This window comes from Eleutherodactylus coqui, chromosome 6 (assembly GCF_035609145.1).
Source record: "Eleutherodactylus coqui strain aEleCoq1 chromosome 6, aEleCoq1.hap1, whole genome shotgun sequence".
Lineage (NCBI taxonomy): Eukaryota > Metazoa > Chordata > Amphibia > Anura > Eleutherodactylidae > Eleutherodactylus > Eleutherodactylus coqui.
The window spans coordinates 42,917,587-42,928,238 of record NC_089842.1 but is presented as its reverse complement, the minus strand read 5'-3'; positions in this window follow the sequence as shown (position 1 = coordinate 42,928,238).

Here is a 10,652-nt window from a genome sequence, read left to right as displayed (position 1 = left end):
CTTTCGTCCCCAATACAGTTTTATCATTGTCCGCAGCCCATCCCCCAATTACACGGGGAAATGTGCAGAAAGTAACCATAATTTTTTCAAGATGTGATCAGCCAATAAAGGAGCATTTGCTAGATCTTATGAACGCTCTTGCCCAATCCTCATCCTATGTAAGTGCATTAAAGGACTTGTGCCAAGTTATTAAGTTTATGATCGATGAGAGTCCAACTGCTGGGATCCCCACCCCCACCGGCTGATATTGAGAATGGGGTCCAGTGGGTCCCTGAGTGAATAGGGTTGTGCACGTGCACTACTGCTCCATGTACTTCAATGATCGCCTTCAGAGATTGCCGAGGCGCTTGAACTTGGTAATTTCCAGTGCTGTCATTGAAGTGACTGACGCAACCTTTGCGCTATTCTCTTGGGTGCTAACTGGACTTCCATTTTTGGGATCGGTTTGGGTCCCAGTGGTTGAAGTGAATGGAGCAGTGGGGCACCAGCGCCACCTCGACTCCATTCACTCAAGGTCTGACTGGAGCCTTGTTCTCAAGATCACTGGGATCCCAGCGGTCAAGCGCCCACCAATCATAAAGCTATCCCCTATCCTGTGGGTAGGGGTTAACTTTATGACTTGGCACAACCCCTTTAACTCTGTACGTAATCGCACTTTCCCTTTGACATATTGTCCCTCTTAATATTATATGAGTGGCAACATCACTGCCCCTTCCAAGATCAGTAAATACACTGCGCTATAGGTGCACTCTTCCATGCGTCAGCTGGGCCATCATGGGGCACAGGGACCGTGGTAGGCAAGTGCTGTTGACTGTTCGCCATAAGTCCCTTTTTAGTCCATTTTTCCTTTTCTTCCTTGCTGGCTTGTAACTGTAAAGTCCTTAGTATATCAAAGTCCAAGGTTTTTATCAAAGTCCAAAGTTTTTATCAAAGTCCAAAGTTTTTGTCAAATTCTTCTTTTCTTCTTTTCTTCCACGGCTTCAGGGCCGCTGCCTTTGCTGTGTGGTCTGTGATGGCATTGCCTCTTGTTTCTCCGATGTAGGAACTGGTGTGAGCTCTCTACTTTGTCAGTTAGAAGTAGGGTCTCCATGAGACTCTGCACCGCTGCACCATTCTTAATTGGCTGTCCTGCTGATGTAAAAAACTGTCTGGACTTCCATGTTGGGCCGTAATCATGAGCTATGCCAAATGCATACCGGGAGTCAGTGTAAATGTTTGCCGTCTTACCTTCTGCCACTCTACACGCCTCAGTGAGGGCCTTCAGTTCTGCTTCTTGTGCTGAGACATGCGGAGGCAGAGCTTCTGCGTTTAGGACATCTTGTTGTGTGACCACTGCATATCCAGTGTGGAGTTGTCAATCACCCCTGGTACCATCTATAAAAAGCAACTCAAAATATGCATTGTTAACAAGGGCTTTCAGTAACTTTTTAAAACTTAAATTTTCTTGTTGCATCACTGCTAGACAATCAGGCTGATATTCTATTTAAAAAAGATCAGAATCTTGTTGCAAAAATTTTTTTAAATGGCTGATTTGCAATACCTAGATCACCTATGCCTTCTCCTCCCCCCCTTTGAACCAGGGTACTCAATTGTAAGAAGAGTAGCCGGGTTCAAGGTAGTACAACATTGTAAAAAGATTTGATGGATGCAGATAAGGCCTGTAAAATGTTAGCACCAATAACAGAGACATGAGTTACATCGGGGCAGAATAGTCTACAAACATCTATCCATATTGGAAATGTGATATCCTTTAAGCAAATTCATTATTAATCTGATCCTGCCTGCAATGTCTTATCAAATTTGAGAGAGAAAAAAAAACAAAAACTTTTACTAGCTGCTCAAGATTCTCACCCCCTCCCTTGTGGACAAGAGGTTACGTACTTTTACATCATCTAGCTCCACCCCCTCGATACTTGCCGCTTGCTTCTTTCTTCACACCTTCATTTAAGCTTACCAGTCTGCACGTCCACATCACAAACAAGTAAAGTCTTATGCATGGGGGGGGGGGGGGGGGAGACACACTATTATCCCCAGTCAATATCTGCATCACACATTTTACATTCATCACAGCCTGAACACTGGTCATTAACTCTCATCCATCCATGCGCTGAAGTCTGCCTCGTCACCCCCTATTGAAGGTGTACCAGTACATACAGATGCACAGACAAAAAGTGTGACAAACATACATACATCAGTTGAAAGACATTGAGGTGAGTGCTATAATGTTATAAAGTACATGATTCTATTGAGATGAGATTGTGAATGAGCGCTATTTTTTTTTTTTACAAATTATGTGAAAAAGTTTGAGTGACTGAGACATTCTATCTTTCTTATTTACTGAAGCTATTATATGCTTTAATAAACGCTAAAGTATTTTAGTTTCTGTGACCCTGAGCTTAGTCAAGTCTTGCAAAATAATTGTTATCTCTCTGCCTTGAGAAGCTAGACTAAGACACTGCAGCTTCAAGTAAACAATCCTTCTCCCACTAAAAGCGAGCTCAGTTAACCATTTGTATATATATACATATATACACACAACATACATCTACTGTAATCTACCGTGCGGATCCATGTCACACATTTTCATAAGAGTTTTCTTACATTTTACAAATTGGGACCCTTGTCTCACCTCCATCAATTCATCCGCACGGCAGTGGCCCTTGAGGGGCTCCGTCTTCTTTAATAAGGTCTTACGCATATTAGAACAACAACAACAAAAATAATAATAATAACACGCTCCATAGAGTGCATCCTTCTGACCCGAATTGTTAGCCCCTTATATACGGCAAAACAACCGAAGGCATCTCCTTTTATGGAACCAGTCCCATAGAGTGTATCTCCTCCTCAGCTAAACCATCAACAACTAACAAACTAAAACCCAGGGTCCCTTCTTCTATGGGACCTATCTCACAGAGTGCATCCCTCTCTGCTAAACCATCAACAACTAACTAAACTAAAACAGAGGGTCCCTTCTTCTGTGAGAAATGAAAAGAGAAAGAGAAAAAAAAATTCTGCAGATACAACAAACAACCTCCACTATTGCTAAAACACTACGGACATCAGAGTACAAATAGACTACAGACTAGTTTCTGGGTGAGTGATTGGTGCGCTTTATCACGGTCAGTGGTCCGTGATGGCAAACCCGAAGCCCACGAGTTACCGTGTAGAACTCTTAACCCAACCCGTCCGGTCACAAAGCACAGATAGTCCCTCCTGCTGCAAGACTCTCAGTGTAAAACACAACATAAATATATGCCGGTCTTACCTGGAGTTCTGTGAGTTGATCAGGCTCGGTTTGCAGCAGGACGGCTTCCCCGTGGCGTGGATCTGGGTGGACTGCGCTGCACGGCTCCGGTTTTACTGCCCGACGTTGGGCGCCATTTGTCAAGGAAATTTCTGCGTATAGCACCAATCAGGCCCACCCCAATGCCCCGCTGCCGGCGGTAAAGAAGAGACACCACACACGGAGGTCTGGTATAGTTCCTCACACGGGGACATAACTGCGCACTTTATTACAGATTACATGGGATCTTATACTCTTTGGTCTCATCACTAGGAATGGGTGATGGTCTCATTGGTTCAAATTCACCGCATAACCATATATGTTAAGTTCGGATTTCCGGCTGAGGCACTGATAGTCATATACGTAGTTAAACAGTCGTTATCTTGATACGGCGCCTCTGGGAAAACAGCCAAGCACGCAGCCTTCGTGTTCGGTTCTGTATCATCTCTGAATTTCTGGACACATCTCTCTCAGCCTTGCAAACTTTTGGAATATCTGATGCAAGGCGACATATAAGTTTTTCTCATTTTAACTTTGAATAGAACTTGCATACAGGTATAAAAGCATAAAAAAAAGATTTGGCAATATATACATATACCCTCACACGCTGTTCCTATCCAGCCTAAGGTAGATTGTTACCTTTTTATCACGTGACTGGGGACCACCGTTGGTAGCCAGGAGCAAGGAGATTTTAAATTTCCCGGGCTCCCTGGCTCCTGCGCATGTGTTTGTCGTTTAGCCGGCGGGCGCATACACAGAAGTCGGGGGAAGGTCCGTGGAGGAATATCGCATCAGGTTTCAAATGTGGAGGCCTACAGTAAGAAGTTTCACCGATTGCATCGGTGAAGGGGATTAAACTTCAACCTTTTTAAAAAACTTTTACGTGATCGCCATTATCCATTGGATAATAGCGATCACGTGACCGGGGACCATTCCCCTTGGGCCTCGGTCACTGCTCCAGGCTCTAGGCTACCTTTAGGAGCCAGGAGCAAGGATATTTTAAACTTCCTGGGCCCTCCCCAGCTTCTGCACTGGCGTTCACCATTTTGTCGACGGCTATATGCGCAGACGCTGGGAAAAGGTCTGTGATAAAGATCCTGTGGGGTGGGGCATTGTGAGACGCCTTAGTTAAGTAATTTCACCTTCCCTTATGGATTGGATTCGTGACAGGAGGTGAAAGTTTAACTTTTTTTTTACTTGTACATGATTGCCATTGTCCATTGAATAACGGTGATCACATGACTGGGGACCGCATACTGCACCCCCCTCATACACCCGTGAAATGTCCAGGCTCTTGGCTACCTTTGGAAGCCAGGAGCAGGGAGATTTTTAATTTTCTGGCCAATCCTCGGCTTCTGCGAATGCATCCACTATTTTGCCGGTAGGCGCACGCGCAGAAGCTGAGTTCCATGGATAAAGATCCTGTAGTGGGACAAATCTGGTGGCCTTAGGTACGTAATTTCATCTCTGCTCACAGATACGATCTGTGAGGGTAGATGAAACTTCGACTTTTATAACTTTAAAAAAAAACTTTTTCTTTACTTTACATAATCACCATTATCAATTGGATAACAATGATCACATGACTAGGGACCACATACCGTGGCCCCCAGTGATATCTCCCTGCTCTCGACTATGTTTGACAGTTGGGAGCAGGGAGATTAAAAATTTTCCCAGGCCCCTCGGCCTTCTGCGCCCAACATTTTGCGTCTGGCACACATGCGCAGAAGACGACGTCAGGTCCTTGCAGGACCAGAATGCGGTGAGACATCACGGAGGACGAAGGTGAATAGTTTCATCTCTCCTCAGGGATCCGATCTGTGAGGGGAGATGAAACTTTAACTTTCTTTAACCTTTTTTTTTAAACTTTTATGGGATCGCCGTTATCCATTGGGAAATGGTGATCGCGTGACCGGGGGTCACACACTGCAGACCCCATGACAGCGCCAGGCTATCAGCAGCCTCCGGCAACTGATAGCAGGGAGCTGTCACACTTGCAGCCCCCACAGCTTTAGTCTACAGGGCGAGCATGTTTTTACGATCCTGTAGCCCAGACACCCAGGAAGTGAAAATATGCATGGGTGGTCACTAAGGGTTTAAATCTCTCGGTGATGGCCCACACCAGCGCCAGGAATTCCAACTTGAAGGCACTGTAGTTCTGGTCATTTCTTTCGGTATTTCTGAGGGACCGACTGGCGAAAAAGATGACTCTTTCTTGCCCGTCTTGCACTTGGCTGAGTACTGCACCTAAACCCTGGAGACTAACATCAGTGTACAGGTCAAATGGCAAACTAGTCGGGATAAGCTAAAATAGGAGGGGTAGTCAGTCTCTTTTTAAGAACCTAGAAAGTCTGCTCCTGCTCTTCCCTCCAGTGTATAGCTACTGGTCTACGTAATTGAGTTTTGTGCTGCTCTCTCAGTAGTTCTCACAAAGGAGCGGCAATAATGGCAAACTTTGGGATAAACCTCCTGTAATATCCTATAAAGCCTAAGAAACTGTATATCTTTGATCATCTTTAGTGTAGGCCACTTAGTTACTGCTTCTATCTTTTCAGGGTCAGGACTAACTCCTTCTGCCCTGACTATATTCCCCAGATAGCGAAGTGGTTTCTGCAAGAAATGACACTTGGAAGGTTTTACTTTCAATCTGTGCTTGATCAATATCTTGAACACCTCATCCAAATGTTCCAGGTGTTCCTCGTAGGTTTCGGAGTAGACAATGACATTGTCTAAGTACAGCAGAATGGTTTCAAAATTCTTATGCCCCAGACATCTTTCCATAAGTCTCTGAAAAGTTCCTAGAGCGTTACAGAGGCCAAAAGGCATGCAATTGAACTCAAATAGACCCATAAATGTAGTGAATGCAGTTATTTTTACACAATCTAATTTTGCCATTGGAACCTGTGAATACCCGCTGGTAAGATCAAGAATGGAGAAATAAGCCACAAATCCTAGCGCAGTGAGGGTTTCTTCAATTTGGGGTAGCAGGTGTGCGTCTTTATGAGTGATGTTGTTGAGCTTACGGTAGTCTACACAAAACTTAATTCCTCCATCCTTTTTTTTAACAAACACTAAGAGAGTCCCACATGGACTATAGATATTCCTAGTCAGATTAGCATCTTTCATGTCTTGAATCATGCCTTTCACAGTCTGATACAAAGAAGAGTTCATAGGTCGATATCTATTTTTTTGATGAGAGGATGACCATTCGTGGGGATAGTGTGAGTGATATGTCTCACTTGACTGAAGTCTGTGGCATGCTTGCTGAAGGCTGTGTGGTTTTGGAGAGCTACATCAAGTACTACTACTCGTTGTTTCTTGGGGGTTGCAGAAGTGCCCACATAAAGGTTATACCACCAGGGTGCATCAGTGGAAGAAGACGTCTTCTCTGTCTCCTGAGAGGGCTTGTAGAAGGGTAAGACGGTCAGAGTGTAGGGCAGGGTTTCCCAACTCCGGTCCTCGAGACACCTTAACAGGTCATGTTTTCAGTATATGCTATAGTAAGAACACCTGTGGCAATGTCTGAGGCATTCACAAGAATTACATCACCTGTGCAATACTAAGGAAATCCTGAAAACATGATCTATTGGGGTGACTTTAGGACTGGAGTTGGAAAACACCTGTCTAGGGCATCGTCCGGCTGGCGCAAAGACACTTGAGCTACAGCACAGTATTTCTTTAAAGTATCAGCAGTGTCACCCATATTGAGGACTCTAACAGGCACTCGACCCGTGGAGACAGTTGCCAAACTTCTGGCCACTATCAGAAAAGAGTGTTCTTCAGTGTGCATGGATTCAGTAAGAGTCTGGTAGTCTTCTTCTTGCAAACTGGGTCTGGTCTAGCACCACAACAGCATCTCTGTGCCAGGTGGTATGATAATGGGTCTTATATCCTTGATTCTTGCTCTTCCCACTTTTCCTTGGGGATTTGTTAATTTCTGCTGGGCGAAAAGATTCTTAATAGTCTTCTTGAGCACTCTCTGTTTGGCTTGGATAGCAGAGGTGACTTGACTCTGGAGAGCTGCAAGCATTTCTACAAAAGAATTTCTCAGCACATTCATTCCCTGGAGCATTTCTCTCTGCTACATTAATCACCAGTGCACCTTGCTGAACTAGCTCGGTCTGTCCCACGCGGATAGTGGGTTCCTAATATCCTATTGCTGGTAAGGGCTTGCCATTCATGGCGTTAAGATCCAAGAAGTGTTCCAGGGGTTGCATGAGAATCGCAGGGTCCCAGTATCGCTCGAAGAGTGCCTTTCGTATCATTGTTACTTGAGAACTGGTGTCTAAGAGTGCTGAAATGTGCATATCTTTCATTGTTATCAGGATTTCAGGGCAGTGGCCAACATATTTGTACATCCACTGCTAGTTATTCTGAGAAGGACCTACTTTCTTTCCTCCTGAGCGGCGGTCCATGGACGCGGGGAATGGCTTTTTAAATTAGGAGGCATGTCCTGGATGACTGCAATGCATACAGAAACAATTTAGGTTTCTCCAGGGAGAGCTGGTCCTATTGCGGCATCGGAGGAGCGGCTCCCAGCCTAGGAGACAGCAGAGTAGAGTTTGGGCCTTGTCACGGTGGCTCTACCGTCTCCCACCCAGAGGGTACCCAGGGACATGTCCAGGGGGCCGAGGGCAGGCTATTAAATAGGGAAACCCACTGGTGGATTACCTTAGTCCTTTTGTCACTCGTGACACAACTGTTCTATCCTCTGGAGTGAATCCAGTTGTTAGCAATAAAGAGTCCACAAACAGGGATTTAGCTTTCAGAGCCAAACCGGGAACGGTCGGTGAAGCTCGTTTACTTGCAATAACTTGGTACTGTTCAGTAATACACCCCAGCAGGAAAACAGGGTAAAATTCAAAGTGGTTTGACAGGGAGGATTCATGGGTAGACTGGAGAAACCACAGTCCTGTTATCTGTGGGTCTTGATCCCGGCGACACTCTTCCTTCTCTCTCCAGCTCTCTACCTGTCATCACTCCCATCTGGAAAGGGGTATGCTGCATGGCGGCTCCTCATTCTCTCTCTCAGTGTTTAAGGGTAACACTGGCATCTCGTGGATAAAGCAGGCCCAGGGTAGACTTTGGATTCCTCTCAGCCTCTTCCATTCTGGACCACACAGAGCTGAAGGTCTGTGTGGCTCACTTGCAGAAGCTCCAAGTACTCCTCTCTCTTGCAAGGAATCGACTCTCTCTCACTGACTGACTGCCTGACTGCCCGATTGCCTTCAATCATACACATTGCAGAAACATATATACAAAGCATGACCACATGACTAACAAAAGATACATTTCCAGACATAACCCAGACAGTAACCCAATCAGTGCTGATGCTAGACAATACACATCATATTCATACACATAGAAGACACTGACAATACAATAAACACGAAACAAATACATTCACTGATAGAGTAGTCCCACTAACTCTGGGCCACTACACCATCTCTTTGGAATGTTTCAGCAGGAGGCTGAGAAGGCTCACGGGAATACTGACGTGGGGCTTCCAGGTGATCTCGGATGACGGAACCGGAAACAAGCCTCTCAAATTCCCCCATCAGTTCACACAGAGTCGCCACACTTTGCGCCATGTCCCCCAGTTGTTTCTGTATTGTTCCCAGTTGCTGGCTCTGTGGAACTTCATTCTCTTAAGATTCAGTTGCATTGATGGTCTGGAATGAAATTCGAGTGAAGCATGCCTGCGGCCATTCTCCACTTCTCCTTTGCTTCTTCCTTTTCATCTCTCTAGACTCCGACTGCACTCCTCACAGACTCACTCCATACTCCCCCCTGACTTCCATCTCCCAAGACTGTTATAATGTCTAACTGCGCAACATGAAATGAGCCGGAAACCCCCTCCTTTTTTCCTCACTCTGGGGGCTTGTCACAGCTCACCTCTAACTTTGTGATTTACGACCATGAACTGTCTAATTACCATTAACTATTTAGTTCACTATCCTGACTCCCTCTTCTTATTAAATAAAGACCAGCATAACTAACCTTTGTTAAATGAACTGGTAGTTAGAAAAGTTGCCCTTAACTTGCAGATAAAGTACTTCTATTCTGTAGTGCCAGTCCAGGTCACTTCAGAGGCAGAAAGGGGGAGAGTGCAGATGCAGCACCCCAGAGGGATACCCCGAGCACTTGGCTAATGTGAAGAGCTGGGAGGGTTAAGTGTTGGCTTGTTACGGCGGCATTTACCAGGCTCTGGTCCCAGAGGGATGACACATAGCCAAGGCCAGAGCAGGATTGAGGGACATCTTCGACACCCCTAAGATAGGGAATGCCAATAAACAGGATGAGGGGAGTAGTAATAGTAGTTATCACTTATGACGCCACCGTTCCCAAACATCGCAAAGCTACACAGCGGAGAATAAACACAGAGACTTGTGTATAGTACCTCGGGTCACCAGGAACGGTTAGGGCCCAGTAAAATCTTTGCTTAGAGAAATAACTTTGATAAACAAATAATCACAGAAAGGCAGGTACAATTCTTTTAAGTGCAAGCAGACTAGAGCTCAGAGGTCAGGGAGGATACTCAGGATGAAACTGGTCCTACAGTCCATGTTATCTAAACGGCACCGCTACTGGACTGGGAGCACTCCAGAGGAGGAAGGGGGCAGGGGTCATTCCACTGACACTCTGGCAAAACAATTATTCACTCAAAGGATTAACAATAACATCCCGCACGGCAGGCGTGTAGGTGTGTCTTAGTAGCGTACCTCTATGTGGTGATCCTGACTCTGGAGGCTGAATAGGCAAAACTTGTAGTCTGAATTGGTACCTGAACTATGGGTCTCTATATACAGAATTACTTGGGGATGCTCTCTCTTACTGTCTTAGGGCTCACTCCACTCACACCCAGACTCCAATTGCTATGCGACGTCTCTCCTTCTCCCCCATCTTTACCTACATGGAATCTGAAGGTGCTTCCATGTGGCTCTCTGTTAGCACTCAGGTAGCAGACAAGATGGAACTTCTCTCCTGCTCTCAGTCACTCCTATTTATACCTTCACTCACAGCACATGACATGACAGACTGTTACATTTACAAGCAGGCAATGATATTATTGAAGTTAACCTTTCAGGTGCCGTAGCTGTGCAACACACACTGGATGTGACAGGACAGCTTTGCACAGGGCATCTATATAGGACAAACTTGTATGACATTTATGGAGGGGACCAGGATGGTGTTCTGGGCCACTACACAGAGATGAGTCATGGCTTGGAATAAGTCATCATGATGGTCTGGGGAATGGAAGACTACATTCAGTGAAGATGTCATCTCTAATCACTATAAGTCACTGTGCTGCAATCAGTATCCCTCTGTAGAACTGCATTTGATTCATTTTTGGGATTTAGAGGTATCC